A 16,792-nucleotide genomic window follows, 5' to 3' on the forward strand; every position below is an offset into this window, starting at 1 on the left:
AAAAGCAAAGTCGGAAATTGAAACTTTAATCAGAAATCTTCCAGCAAACAAAAGCCCAGGTCCAGACGGCTTCACAGCTGAATTCTACCAAAATTTTAGAGAAGAGCTAACACCTAACCTGCTCAAACTCTTCCAGAAAATTGCAGAGGAAGGTAAACTTCCAAACTCATTCTATGAGGCAACCATCACCCTAATACCAAAACCTGACAAAGATCCCACAAAAAAAGAAAACTACAGGCCAATATCACTGATGAACATAGATGCAAAAATCCTCAACAAAATTCTAGCAATCAGAATCCAACAACACATTAAAAAGATCATACACCATGACCAAGTGGGCTTTATCCCAGGGATGCAAGGATTCTTCAATATCCACAAATCAATCAATGTAATACACCACATTAACAAATTGAAAAATAAAAACCATATGATTATCTCAATAGATGCAGAGAAAGCCTTTGACAAAATTCAACATCCATTTATGATCAAAACTCTCCAGAAAGCAGGAATAGAAGGAACATACCTCAACACAATAAAAGCTATATATGACAAACCCACAGCAAACATTATCCTCAAGGGTGAAAAATTGAAAGCATTTCCTCTAAAGTCAGGAACAAGACAAGGGTGCCCACTTTCACCATTACTATTCAACATAGTTTTGGAAGTTTTGGCCACAGCAATCAGAGCAGAAAAAGAAATAAAAGGAATCCAAATTGGAAAAGAAGTAAAACTCTCACTGTTTGCAGATGACATGATCCTCTACATAGAAAACCCTAAAGACTCCACCAGAAAATTAATAGAACTAATCAATGACTATAGTAAAGTTGCAGGATATAAAATCAACACACAGAAATCCCTTGCATTCCTATACACTAATAATGAGAAAATAGAAAGAGAAATTAAGGAAACAATTCCATTCACCATTGCAACGAAAAGAATCAAATACTTAGGAATATATCTACCTAAAGAAACTAAAGACCTATATATAGAAAACTATAAAACACTGGTGAAAGAAATCAAAGAGGACACTAATAGATGGAGAAATATACCATGTTCATGGATTGGAAGAATCAGTATAGTGAAAATGAATATACTACCCAAAGCAATTTATATATTCAATGCAATCCCTATCAAGCTACCAATGGTATTCTTCACAGAGCTAGAACAAATAATTTCACAATTTGTATGGAAATACAAAAAACCTCAAATAGCCAAAGCTATCTTGAGAAAGAAGAATGGAACTGGAGGAATCAACCTACCTGACTTCAGGCTCTACTACAAAGCCACAGTCATCAAGACAGTATGGTACTGGCACAAAGACAGAAATATAGATCAATGGAACAAAATAGAAAGCCCAGAAATAAATCCACGCACATATGGACACCTTATCTTTGACAAAGGAGGCAAGAATATATGATGGATTAAAGACAATCTCTTTAACAAGTGGTGCTGGGAAAACTGGTCAACCACTTGTAAAAGAATGAAACTAGAGCCACTTTCTAACACCATACACAAAAATAAGCTCAAAATGGATTAAAGATCTAAACGTAAGACCAGAAACTATAAACTCCTAGAGGAGAACATAGGCAAACACTCTCCGACATACATCACAGCAGGATCCTCTATTACCCACCTCCCAGAATATTGGAAATAAAAGCAAAAATAAACAAATGGGACCTAATTAAACTTAAAAGCTTCTGCACAACAAAGAAAACTATAAGCAAGGTGAAAAGACAGCATTCAGAATGCGAGAAAATAATAGCAAATGAAGCAACAGACAAACAACTAATCTCAAAAATATACAAGCAACTCCTACAGCTCAACTCCAGAAAAATAAATGACCCAATCAAAAAATGGGCCAAAGAACTAAATAGACATTTCTCCAAAGAAGACATACAGATGGCTAACAAACACATGAAAAGATGCTCAACATCACTCATTATCAGAGAAATGCAAATCAAAACCACTATGAGGTACCATTTCACTCCAGTCAGAATGGCTGTGATCCAAAAGTCTACAAGTAATAAATGCTGGAGAGGGTGTGGAAAAAAGGGAAGCCTCTTACACTGTTGGTGGGAATGCAAACTAGTACAGCCACTATGGAGAACAGTGTGGAGATTCCTTTAAAAACTGGAAATAGAACTGCCTTATGATCCAGCAATCCCACTGCTGGGCATACACACTGAGGAAACCAGAAGGGAAAGAGACACGTGTACCCCAGTGTTCATCACAGCACTGTTTATAATAGCCAGGACATGGAAGCAACCTAGATGTCCATCAGCAGATGAATGGATAAGAAAGCTTTGGTACATATACACAGTGGAATATTACTCAGCCATTGAAAAAAATACATTTGAATCAGTTCTAATGAGGTGGATGAAACTGGAGCCTATTATATAGAGTGAAGTAAGCCAGAAAGAAAACACCAATACAGTATACTAACGCATATATATGGAATTTAGAAAGATGGTAACAATAACCCTGTATACGAGACAGCAAAAGAGACACTGATGTATAGAACAGTCTTTTGGACTCTGTGGGAGAGGGAGAGTGTGGATGATTTGGGAGAGTGGCATTGAAATATGTATAATATCCTATATGGAACGAGTCGCCAGTCCAGGTTTGATGCACGATACTGGATGCTTGGGGTTGGTGCACTGGGACGACCCAGAGGGATGGTATGGGGAGGGAGGAGGGAGGAGGGTTCAAGATGGGGAACACATGTATACCTGTGGCAGATTCATTTTGATATATGGCAAAACCAATACAATATTGTAAAGTTAAATAAAATAAAATTAAAAATAAATAAATAAATAAAAGCAGTAAAAAAAAGCAAAGTTGGAAAAAAATTGATTTTTGTAATGTTTGTTGAGCATATTTTTATCTTTAACATGTTATGCTGAAGAATGTAGGGTTTTCAAAGAGGTTCATCATGAATCCTTCCTGGATGATACTATTTTATATGTTGATGTTTCTAAATGAGAATGGAGTGGAAGAGAGGTGGCCTGAGAGAGATAAAAACTTATAATAAGCATTTTTTAACCTTGTATTGGACACTCTTCCAAACTTCTTCCTGACAATATGATATTTCTATCTCCAGTTCAAAAGTGATACAAATATTTTTACTGGAAAGAACAGAGTGTTTAAAAGTTACCTTCATCTTCATTGGATCTTTCCTCCTTAGATGTGAGTGAGCGAACGTAACATGAGGATTCCTCCCACTTCCTTTAATAGGCTAATGGTGAATAGGGTGATACACAGCGTGAAAGAGGCTAAGAGCAATCTTCTCAGGCCTGTTTGTGGTCTAGATGTAATCTATAAGCACAGCATGTGTTCCTGGGCTCATGGACTGTTCAGTCTACAACATCAAGGAAATAACACACATGGGATTTGAAATTACAAATTCAAGCAAAGCTGCCCTCCTGAGTGCATTCTGAATCAATTTCTCCTGGGAACTAGAGAAAGTTTACATGTATTCAGGGACCTAAAGAAAATCAGTCCTGAATAGTCACTGGAAGGACTGATGCTGAAGCTAAAACTCCAATACTTTGGCCCCCTGATGTGAAGAACTGACTCACTGGAAAAGATCCTGATGCTGAAAAAGATTGAAGGCGGGAGGAGAAGGGAACAACAGAAGATGAGATGGTTGGATGCCATCACCAACTTGATGCACATGAGTTTGGGAAAACTCCAGGAGTTGGTGGTCGACAGGGATGCCTGGTGTGCTGCAGTCCGTGGGTAGCAAAGAGTCAGACACAACTGAGTGACTGAACTGAACTGAACTGATTCAGGGGCCATGGCTAGGTTGCTTTCTGTTTGAGCAGTAACTGAGTTATAGTATCTCAAGTTTTTAAAGCCTTTTTAAAGTGAGTGGAACAAGGTTACTAAAAAGTCCTCATTGGATCCTCATAATAATCCCTGCAAATAAAAGATTTTTTATTTTACCAATGGGAGAAAAACTGATACTCTCTAGGAAACTGAAGATGTTAATACAAAAACATAGTGTGTGCTAAACACAGATGTGTTAAATTAACAATAAAAGATGTTCAGGCTGACCTCTATGAATGTGGTTGCTATGAGGGGAGAGGAGAAATACAGGATAGAGTTTGACTAAGTAAGCAAGCTGGAAAATCACTTGATAGACCAGTCAAGGGGGGTGTTATTCCAGTGTAGCAATTCATGCAGTTAATCAAAGATGCAAATCAAACATGAAAATATTATGTTACTATTGAATTAATAAAACTATATTGAAAATTAATGAAATATGCTTTCATCTATATGTCCCTGTCTATCAGGTTTTAGTTTGTTTCTGATTCAAAAGCAGGTGTTAGAAGTAGTTCTGGATACTGTTCAGAGTATTACAGTCTTCATGATCCCCAATCCTGCAAAATCACCCTGTGAAAGTTGTTCAGAAAATACCTAATTACCACTTGACATGTTCATAAGACCATGATAAAATCAATACATTTTCTTCACAGAAAGCAGGCTTTTACTGGAGTCTGAATTCCATTTCTTCTCTCATTTTTAATTTAAAAAGTGAACAGAGAACAGATTTTCTATTTGAATGTTGAGAGGAAATGCCTGAAAATTTACTACGTCTTCAGGGCTAACTTTTAAAAGTTCTTTATATTTAAAATGGCTTTGAATGAACAATTTTTAGTTGGTGGAATTTAATAACTGAAGCAATTGAACATTATCTAAAGTACCTGTGATTTTTACAAACAAAAGCCAAAAGGAAAGAAATAGGCTTTAATATAATTATACTTGCATGTGGAATCAACAGTATAATTAAGTATTTCAGTTACTAGAGAAGTGATTTCAATTATGTACCATCAAACATTGGGTGTTGTATTAAAATACAAATAATTCTTACTTTAAAATATATGATGAATTCTACTTTCTTATGTTAATAAGAATAAATATCCGGTGTGGCAAATAGTGTAAGATAAAAATGTTTTACAGATTCTTTGGTGTCATGTTATGGTCTTAATGCAACATGATGAAACTTGTGCCTTGACCAACACTGTAGTCTTTGAAACATACCATGTCTGGATAAAATATGCTTCATTCTGAAACAGATTGATATAAAAATGCATGCATACTATAAAAGAACAAAGACAAACTGTTTTCTAAAACATTAACTTTCTTATATTCACACATTTGGATATTGGTGAAAATAAACATTGAAAGCAATCTAACAAGCTGCCCAGACCTGCACAGTCCTTTTGTGTTCTAGGGGAGTGACAGATGTCAGACTGAAGAGTGAGTAACCCCCTTTCGAAGACATATTTACAAAGCCAGTGTTGCCAGAATTTTTATGTACTCTCTCATTGATCAAACCAAAAGTAAAATAAAATTTAAAAACAAAATATGTAGCTGTTCTTACTTTTCTAATACATGCCATCTTGTCACACAATATCTGTTTGCTTCTTCAATCTGTTAGTATGATTGAATCAATTCTCTTGAGCCTCAAAACACAAAACATATAATTTGGTTCAAATCTGTAAACTTATTCATTAGCATTTCCACAGTCTACCTATAAAGCTCAAAGTAATCATGCTCTTAAAGTAAGTTACGTTTGGCTTGATTTTAGTAGATACAACTGACTTTCCCAATTAAATTTGCATGTAGATACTTCACCGGTATTTGATGCTCAAATTTAAATTACAGTAAGGTTCATTTTCCTATCAACTCTGTGGTTCTGCATCCTCTCCTTCCCACACCACTTCCCCCAAGACCAGAAGAGGCAGCCCTTGGGCCTCATGATCAAACTCTTCTCTGAATTTAAAGAAGCTTTTACTCCTTCATGTTTCTTAATACTCTGACTTTTGACCTCATTAATAATAAAAGTCCTATGAAGTTCACAGGATAAGAAATAAATCTAGAATGACTGGAATAGCTGCACTCAAGTACCAATTTGCAATCACTGAGTTCTCAAACAAGATAACTTACCATGAGTAATTTCTGAACAAAACCATCCAGTGTGGTAAGTGTTAGACTGTCATGCCTAACTCAGACAAAATGCATCATTTCTCCTCCATATCCTTCTCTTATCATTGATTTCAGTTCAGTTCAGTCGCTCAGTCGTGGTCAACTCTTTGCCACCCCATGAATTGCAGCACGCCAGGCCTCCCTGTCCATCACCAACTCCCGGAGTTCACCCAAACTCATGTCCACTGAGTCAGTGATGCCAGGCAGCCATCTCATCCTCTGTCATCCCCTTCTCCTCCTGCCCCCAATCCCTCCCAGAGTCAGAGACTTTTCCAATGAGTCAACTCCTCACATGAGGTGGCCAAAGTATTGGAGTTTCAGCTTTAGCATCAGTCCTTCCAGAGAACACTCAGGACTGATCTCCTTTAGAATGGACTGGTTGGATCTCCTTGCAGTCCAAAGGACTCTCAAGAGTCTTCTCCAACACCACAGTTCAAAAGCATCAATTCTTTGGTGCTCAGCTTTCCTCACAGTCCAACTTTCACATCTATACATGACCACTGGAAATTTTGCTGAGATATAAGTTAACATATTAAAATCCGCCCTACAAAGGTAGGTAGTTTTGTAAATCTTGAAAACTTATAACGTCTGGTGACCACCACCACATTCAAGATATAGAATATTTTCATCATCACAAAAAATTCTGTCATATCACTTTACATCCAGCCCCCTTCTCCCTATTCCCCGTCTTTGGAAAGCACTGATCGGCTTTCTGTCCCTATCAGTTCAATTCAGTTCAGTTCAGTCGCTCAGTCATGTCCGACTCTTTACGACCCTATGAACCGAAGCACGCCAGGCCTCCCTGTCCATCACCAACTCCCGGAGTTCACCCAAACTCATGTCCATTGAGTCGGTGATGCCATCCAACCATCTCATCCTCTGTCATCCCCTTCTCCTCCTGCCTTCAATCTTTCCCAGCATCAGGGTCTTTTCAAATAAGTCAGCTCTTCACATCAGGTGGCCAAAGTATTGGAGTATCAGCTTCAACATCAGTCCTTCCAATGAATATTCAGGACTGATTTCCTTTAGGATGGACTGGTTGGATCTCTTTGCAAACCAAGGGACTCTCAAGAATCTTCTCCAACACCACCGTTCAAAAGCATCAATTCTTCGGCACTTAGCTATCTTTACAGTCCAACTTTCACATCCATACATGACTACTGGAAAAACCATAGCCTTGACCAGGCAGACCTTTGTTGGCAAAGTAATGTCTCTGCTTTTTAATATGCTGGTCATAACTTTTCTTCCAAGGAGTAAGCATCTTTTAATTTCATGGCTGCAGTCATCTTGCAGTGATTTTGGAGCCCAAGAAAATAAAATCTGCCACTGCTTCCATTGTTTCCCCATCTATTTGCCATGAAGTGATGGGACCAGATGCCATGATCTTAGTTTTCTGAATGTTGAGCTTTAAACCAATGTTTTCACTCTGCTCTTTCACTTTAGGTTTATCTTTTCTAGAATGTCAAATAAATGGAATTATAAAGGATGTTGTCTTTTTTTTTTTTCCTGCGTCTTTCACTTAGCATAATGCTTTTTGACTGCATCCATGCCATTGCACGTATCAGTAGTTCGCTCCTTTTCTCTTGCTGAGTGTCATTTCATTGTATGAATGAACTACCTTTCCTTTTTCCACTCCCCTATTGGTGTCCATTGATGTTGTTTACAGCTTTTGATAATTATGAATAAAGCTGCCTATATAGATTTACCTCTTAGTTTTTATCTGAATCTATGTTTTCATTTCACTTGGGGAATAGCCTAAGAGTGCTGAGTCTCTCATGGTAAAAATATTTTTAACTTTATAAGAAACTGGAAATCTGTTTTCCAAGTCACCATACCAATGTATATTTCCACCAGAAACACATAAGGATTTCAGTTACTTTGAATTCATGATTGCATTTGATATTGTTTGTTGGTTTTTGATTGGAGTCATTCAAATATCCAGGTAGTATTTTCTTACTGTGATTTTAATTTCTGTTTTCCTAATGATTAATCATGTTGAATATCCTTATGTGCTTATTGACCATTAATATATATTTTTTGTTGTCTGATCAAATATTTTGCCCATTTTCAAAACCAGGTTGTATTATTACTGAGTTTTAAAAATGCTTTATGTATTCTGGTTTTTATATAACTCTTTGTATACTCTGGTAAGGGAGATTTTTTTTTCAATTCTCTACATTCTAAGTGGAAATGAATATTATTTATGTGAAGACAACAAATATATTATTTTCAGGTAACACCTATATAAAACTCAAGTGGTCATAAGCTACTTATGGCTATCTCGTTTACTGTACACATGGTTATACCTTCCGTGGTGTAGAAACACACAGCCTTTTCTGCTTTTGAAATTGTCTACAAATATAAGAAATAATTATTTATCAAATAAGTAAAACAAATAATTTTTCTTGCTTTTACTCTTTTCTTTTTACACACTCGAGTGATCCTCTGCTTTAATTAGAAATTACTATGTGATAACTGGATAAGGAAAAATCAAACCTGACAGTGAAGTAATTCTAAGGACATAACATGATTTCATAAAAGCTTCAACTCAATTACCGCAATAGCCAGGTTGTCAAATATCCACCCGTGAAGCACCTCTAGTTTCATTTTGACTGGTTTTTTACATTAATTTTACTTGCTGAATTTATTTCAATAGAAGGAGACCACTCTACAAAGTTCCTTTAAGAAGCTTCCTTAGCTTTTTCAAAAAAGAGTCTGAGTCAGACTAAATTGTTTGTAAAAGAAAGAGATTCTGGTTCACAGTTTACTTCTTCATATGAAGTTCTAGAAGGTAACAATTAGAGCTACTCTAATGAACTGCTCTAATGATGCCACACATAGAGCAATTCGAATGATACACCATTCTTTAGAACACTCATAGCCCAGGATATGAATGCACTTCGCTAAGCATTCCTACTTCATCTTTAATTAAATTTCTCTTCTCTGATATATTACCTAAAAAGAGAGACACAGGACAAAAAATATGTAAAGACTGGGGAAGAAAAGTAAGAATGGAAATAAACCAATGCTGATATTTATATACTTTCCCCATTTCTTGGTCAGAGATTAAAACTAGTCAAGGATATTCTCCACAAATATTTCAGACCTTCTACTTCAAACTCCTGCCAAACCTCTGTTGAATAATCCAATATTTTATAAATGGTCTGTGTTATAGGACAAAAAAAAATGAGAAATGAATCTTGGCAGGAATGGCAAGTCAGACAGTGCAATCAGTCCACTGTGGTAACAAGTGTTTGGAACAAAGGGAGTGCCAGCTTTTGAATGTTATGTCTTCAAGTTGGAGGATAAGAGGACCTGGGAGTATAAGATATGACAGGAGTAAATGGTCTCCTGGATCTCATCTGACTATGGGAAAGATGCCCATGGCATCTGCAGGTGTATCTGAGATGCTCAGCTCAGTTCAGTCACTCAGTCATGTCTGAATCTTTGTGACCCCATGGACTGCAGCACGCCAGGCCTCCCTGTCCATCACCAACTCCCAGAGTTTACTCAAACTCATGTCCACTGAGTTGGTGATGCCATCCAACCATCTCATCCTCTGTCGTCCCCTTCTCCTCCTGCCTTCAATCTTTCCCAGCACCGGAGTCTTTTCCAATGAGTCAGCTCTTCGCAGCAGGTGGCCAAAGTACTGGAGTTTCAGCTTCAACATCAGTCCTTCCAATGAACACTCAGGACTGATCTCCTTTAGGATGGACTGGTTGGATCTCCTTGCTGTCTAAGGGACTCTCAAGAGTCTTCTCCAACACCACAGTTCAAAAGCATCAATCCTTTGGTGCTCAGCTTTCTTTATAGATGTGTGTATGGGAGGAGGTAAATATTGGACCCACTGTTTCCTTCATGTCAGTCAAAGACTCTATTCAAAATGGGCTTAAAGTTGAGAAAGATGAAACAAGAGATCCACAGCCTTCTAACTCACTTCTCATACTCTTTTAAAAATCCTACTTCAAGAACTTTTCAAATACCGGACAGTATCAGAATGTTTATCAAATAGTGTTTCAGCCTAAAATTCAGTATAGCTGTGGAAGGATAACTTTCAGTGAATAGGATTTAGATGCAACTGCAGATTTGGCATTGTATGGGGTCACTTTAAATAATGGACAACTAAAAAGGAGACTAAGAATGTTCCATTTCATGCTGAATTCCCTTCCATGGTCTATCAATATAATGATTTCAGATTTTCAGGCAAACTTGGTACTTAGCAATAAAAGAGAGCTGTTTACCATACATTTTTTAAAAATATACTCAACTCTTCTTTGCTAAACCAAGACAAGTACAACAAATCAAAAATATCTCACAAAATATTCAGTACATAAGCTCTGACAGTGAAAACACTACCATAAGAATCTTGGACGTTTGGATCTCTTTCTGCCTGATTCCCTCCCCCATTTAGAGCTTTTGCATAAGAAGAGGTTTGCCTAACTGCTGAGAAGACATGCACATAGTTCTAGGCCTCTATCCTAGTGAGTGCAGATGGCATAGATGGGTCTTCTTCTCATAAAGGTGTCCCATCCATGTATAACCATATTCATAGTTTGGATCTTCAGACCCTAAACCCCTAAGACAGATAAGGGAAGGGTCTGGGAAGGTAGAACAGGGATTATTGTGCACTAATTTCTTTGTCTGGGCAATATTTGAAATATTCACTTCTGTCCCCACCTTATCATTTCTCTTTTCCTCCCTCAGACTGAAAAAAAAAAATCAGATGTCATATTCCTTCATGAGGGAAGTATGCAATAGATTGAAAATCCAAATGAATTCTAAGAATCTAGATTAATATGTCAAAAATGCATATCCTTTGGTAGCCCTGGAAAGTCACAGAATTATTGAGAGGGCTCCAATTCCTGAGAAGCCATGCCAGCAGGAGCTGGGAACACTTTGAAAGAGAATTATGATTTGTGAGGTAATAGAATATGATGGATAATGATGGCATTAGCCAATGTGACGATTCAAGCAGCTCCCATCTCCAAAAAATCCTTGGCACTGTGTAACCCCCCCCCCCCCCGGAAATCAGAGAACAACCCTTTGAAGATGGGAAACTCCAACAGAATGAAATTTAACTATTATCCTCACGTTTTAGTGTTTTAAAAGAAAATTGAAGTGTAAAACCATATTATTTATACATTTTTGTTAATGGGCTGAGAGTCATACCTGATCACTAAGCTATATTTTGGACAACTAACCCAGTGTATATAATGGGAACTCCCTTTCTTCAGGGGTGACTACTAATAGCTTTGCTTACAGAGATAATTATATCTATGAATAGAATAATAATCTTTGAAAAAATCATTTAAATTAATGTTAACCTCTATACAAAATCGCTGCAGATGGTAATTGCAGCCCTGAAATTATAACATGCTTACTCCTTGGAAGGAAAGTTATGACCAGCCTAAATAGCATATTAAAAAACAGAGACATTACTTTGCCAACAAAGGTCCATCTAGTTAAGGTTATGATTTTTCCAGTGGTCATGTATGGATGTGAGAGTTAGACTGTAAAGAAAGCTGAATGCTGAAGAATTGAAGCTTTGAACTGTGGTGTTGGAGAAGACTCTTGAGAGTCCCTTGGACTGCAAGGAGATCCAACCCGTCCATCCTGAAGGAGATCAGTCCTGGGTGTTCATTGGAAGGAGTGATGCTATAGCTGAAACTCCAATACTTTGGCCACCTCATGCGAAGAGTTGACTCATTGGAAAAGACCCTGATGCTGGGAATGATTGGGGGCAGGAGGAGAAGGGGACAACAGAGGATGAGATGGCTCTTTTGAATGAACATGAGTCTGAGTAAATTTCAGGAATTGGTGATGGATAGGGAGGCCTGGCATGCTGTGATTTATGGGGTCACAAAGAGTCAGACACGACTGAATGACTGAACTGAACTGAACTGGACCTCTATACTCACTTCTCCATTTTCTTGAACTATGATGCTTTAAACTTAAAAAACCTAAACAAAATACATGTTTTATAAACACAAAAATCAGGTATGTGTCACCTGGCACAATGGGTCATGAGGCATTAGGTGGCACCACATATTAATTAGATACACAAAAAACCCAAGTGCAAATGTGATAGCCAAATTGGAGGGGAAAAAATTGATTCTACATATTTCTCCCAAACTAATTCTTTCTGCTACTGTAATAAAATTTAAATGAGAATTATTAGGAGGGGTAATTGTAATGGTAGCAATAAGGAACAACAGATAATTTTTAATTGCGTATTTCCTATGTGCCAGGCACTGTGCTATGTAATTACAGACATTACTTTATTTAAACCTTAGTATCTCCAGATCCCATGAGCCTCATTACTCTTCCACATCGCTGTTTCAAACCACCAGCTAGCTTTAAAATAGGTTTTCTAAAGAGGAGGAATAAACCACTTCTAATACATGGAATACAATACAAAGTGAATTCAGTATTCACTTTGAAATGTTAGTGCTACCAGAAACAGAGATGTTATTTTCAGTCCAGCTTCTTTAAGTTTTTCTTGGGTTTTTTTTTGTTGTTTGTTTGTTTTTTGTTGTCAACGAAACACTTGTATAATTTTTTTTAACTTTAATAACTGCACAAATGTATAATGAATTATCCAGAGGACGTACTCTTTTTTTCACAAGCTTTCAGGCTAATAAAACAGAATATCTACTTTCTGCATTTTACCTGGCACTTTGGTTAGCACTTATCTAAACTGAGTATGTTAAGGATAGAGAGTTAAGGGTTTCTTCTACAGACTTGGCTGAATCATATCTGGGAAGGGACATCTCATCAAAACTGTTATTTTTATACTTGAAGAGCAGTTCTTCACATTATCAGAGTAAAATTCCATCTACAACTTTCTATAGATGCAGACTTGGAGCAGAAGTCACAGACCTTTAAAAACACTTATTTGTTACAAGAAAATACAACACATTTTCAGAATCCACAAATATTGAACCAGGAAAGTTTATAGAATATAAACACTATGCCAACAAGACCTAGTAGAGATTACAAACATTCTACAGAGGGGAAAACAAAAGCCTCAGGAATATTCTTATTGAGTAAACTATCTTATTATTTAGTTTTGAAACACAACTTAGTTTTTTTTTTTTCTCTATTATCTCAAACTCAGGCAGATAATTGGTGAGTGGGAGGGCAGAAAACATGGTGTACAGGGCAGGGGCACATAGAGCTGAAGAGATTGGGAGAAGGCAAGAACAAATTTAACTTTAGGTTCTTTATGCCAAATATATATATATATATATATATATATATATATATATATATATGAAAATTTGTTAAATGAGAGGCAGTTACATGCACCTCCAAAATCTCAAATTCTAAGCAGCTGTAATGGCATTTTAAGATATTGAATATGCATTGTAGGCTGTTTCTTCAGAAAGTCATTTTTAAACTCCTCAATCTATTGTCTGTCAAAATGAATGGTAAGCCATTTTTAAATTTCTTTCAGGAACATTTCGGTCATTACAAATTCTCCAAAACATCTTTATGTATTTGCTTTCTAAATATGGAATAAAATGTATTTACAGACCAGTATACACTGTGGTGTCATGGGAAATATATGTTGATTGACTTTCCTTTTCAAATGTTCATGATACCTGATGTCAATATGGAGTAGAGATACATTTATGAAGACATGAGCCTAATTATTATTGATTTGTATTTGTATCTCCAAACTACATTGCTATTATTTTTATATTGATTCTCTTTTACCTGTACCTGTAAGGCTTATGAACTTGAAGAACCTTCCAGGAGGAAAAAGCTACTTTTGTATGTCCTTGCTTGTTTTGTTGTTGTTCTTTTCTAAGAAGGTATTTTACTAGTCCCAAAGGTGTGTATTTTTCAAATAATTTAAGGGCTAGTCCACTTCAGCTTCTTCAGCATTACTGGTCAAGGAATAGACTTGGATTACCATGATATTGAATGGTTTGCCTTAGAAATGAATAGAGATCATTCTGTTGTTTTTGAGACTGCTACCAAGTACTGCATTTCAGACACTTTTGTTGACCATGATGGCTACTCCATTTCTTCTAAGGGATTCTTGCCCACAGTAGTAGATATAATGGTAATCTGAGTTAATTTCACCCATTCCAGTCCATTTTAGTTTGCTGATTTCTAAAATGTTGATGTTCACTCTTGCTGTCTCGTTTGATCACTTCCAATTTGCCTTGATTCATGGACCTAACATTCCAGGTTCCTATGCAATATTGCTCTTTACAGAATTGGACTTTGCTTCCATCACCAATCACATCCACAACTGGGTGTTGTTTTTGCCTTGGCTCTGTCTTTTCATTCTTTCTGGAGTTATTTCTCCACTGATCTCCAGTAGCATACTGGGTACCTACCAACCTGGGGAGTTCATCTTTCAGTGTCCTATCTTTTTGCTTTTTCACACTGTTCATGGGGTTCTCAAGGCAGGAATACTGAAGTGGTTTGCCGTTGCCTATCCGGTGGACCACATTTTGTCAGAACTCTCCACAATGACCCATCCATCTTGGGTGGCCCTACATAGCATGGCTCACAGTTTCATTGAGTTAGACAAGGCCGTGGTCCATGTGATTAGATTGGTTAGTTTTCTGTGATTGTGGTTTCCAGTAGTCACGTATGGATGTGAGAGTTGGACTATAAAGAAAGCTGAGCACCGAAGAATTGATGCTTTTGAATTGCGGTGTCGGAGAAGACTCTTGAGGATCCCTTAGACTGCAAGGAGTTCCAACCAGTCCATCCTAAAAGAAATCAGTCCTGAATGTTCATTGGAAGGACTGATGTTGAAGCTGAAACTCTAATACTTGGGCCACCTGATGAGAAGAGTTGACTCATTTGAAAAGACCCTGATGCTGGGAAAGATTGAAGGTGGGAGGAGAAGGGGACAACAGAGGATGAGATGGTTGGATGGCATCACTGACTCAGTGGACATGAGTTTGAGTAAACTCCGGGAGTTGGTGATGGACACGGAGGCCTCGTGTACTGCAGTCCATGGGGTTGCAAAGAGTCAGACACTACTGAGAGACTGAACTGAACTGAGAGCTAGTCAGTTGTAAACAAGTCCTGCTCTATGGATAAAATTGATGAAAAACTGCAATTCAACATCTTAGAATATGAAAAAAAATTGACTGAAGATGAATTTTATAAGGTTATTCAATTCATTTTTTAACCAATATTTCCCATTGGATTTTTTGAGAGTTAGAAAAGCATTAAATTCTGAACTAATATCATTCATGAGGTCAAAGATTAAAAATACTTTTCATAATATTTTTTTAATTTTATTTTATTTTTAAACTTTACATAATTGTATTAGTTTTGCCAAATATCAAGATGAATCCGCCACAGGTATACATGTGTTCCCCATCCTGAACCCTCCTCCTTCCTCCCTCCCCATTCCATCCCTCTGGGTCGTCCCAGTGCACCAGCCCCAAGCATCCAGTATCGTGCATCGAACCTGGACTGCCGACTCGTACCATACATGATATTTTACATGTTTCAATGCCATTCTCCCAAATCTTCCCACCCTCTCCCTCTCCCACAGAGTCCATAAGACTGTTCTATACATCAGTGTCTCTTTTGCTGTCTCGTACACAGGGTTATTGTTACCATCTTTCTAAATTCCATATATATGCGTTAGTATACTGTATTGGTGTTTTTCTTTCTGGCTTACTTCACTCTGTATAATAGGCTCCAGTTTCATCCACCTCATTAGAACTGATTCAAATGTATTCTTTTTAATGGCTGAGTAATACTCCATTGTGTATATGTACCAAAGCTTTCTTATCCATTCATCTGCTGATGGACATCTAGGTTGCTTCCATGTCCTGGCTATTATAAACAGTGCTGTGATGAACATTGGGGTACACGAGTCTCTTTCCCTTCTGGTTTCCTCAGTGTGTATGCCCAGCAGAGGGATTGCTGGATCATAGGCAGTTCTATTTCCAGTTTTTTAAGGAATCTCCATACTGTTCTCCATAGTGGCTGTACTAGTTTGCATTCCCACCAACAGTGTAAGAGGGTTCCCTTTTCTCCACACCCTCTCCAGCATTTATTACTTGTAGACTTTTGGATTGCAGCCATTCTGACTGATGTGAAATGGTACCTCATAGTGGTTTTGATTTGCATTTCTCTGATAATGAGTGATGTTGAGCATCTTTTCATGTGTTTGTTAGCCATCTGGATGTCTTCTTTGGAGAAATGTCTATTTAGTTCTTTGGCCCATTTTTTGATTGGGTCATTTATTTTTCTGGAGTTGAGCTGTAGGAGTTGCTTGTATATTCTTGAGATTATTTGTTTGTCAGTTGCTTCATTTGCTATTATCTTCTCCCATTCTGAAGGCTGTCTTTTCACCTTGCTAATAGTTTCCTTTGATGTGCAGAAGCTTTTAAGTTTAATTAGGTCCCATTTGTTTATTTTTGCTTTTATTTCCAATATTCTGGGAGGTGGGTCATAGAGGATCCTGCTGTGATGTATGTCGGAGAGTGTTTTGCCTATGTTCTCCTCTAGGAGTTTTATAATTTCTGGTTTTACGTTTAGATCTTTAATCCATTTTGAGTTTATTTTTGTGTATGGTGTTAGAAAGTGTTCTAGTTTCATTCTTTTACAAGTGGTTGACCAGATTTCCCAGCACCACTTGTTAAAGAGATTGTCTTTAATCCATTGTATATTCTTCCTCCTTTGTCAAAGATAAGGTGCCCATATGTGCGTGGATTTATCTCTGGGCTTTCTATTTTGTTCCATTGATCTATATTTCTGTCTTTGTGCCAGTACCATACTCTCTTGATAACTGTGGCTTTGTAGTAGAGCCTGA

Source organism: Bubalus kerabau, chromosome 12 (genome assembly GCF_029407905.1).
Source record: "Bubalus kerabau isolate K-KA32 ecotype Philippines breed swamp buffalo chromosome 12, PCC_UOA_SB_1v2, whole genome shotgun sequence".
Classification (NCBI taxonomy): domain Eukaryota; kingdom Metazoa; phylum Chordata; class Mammalia; order Artiodactyla; family Bovidae; genus Bubalus; species Bubalus kerabau.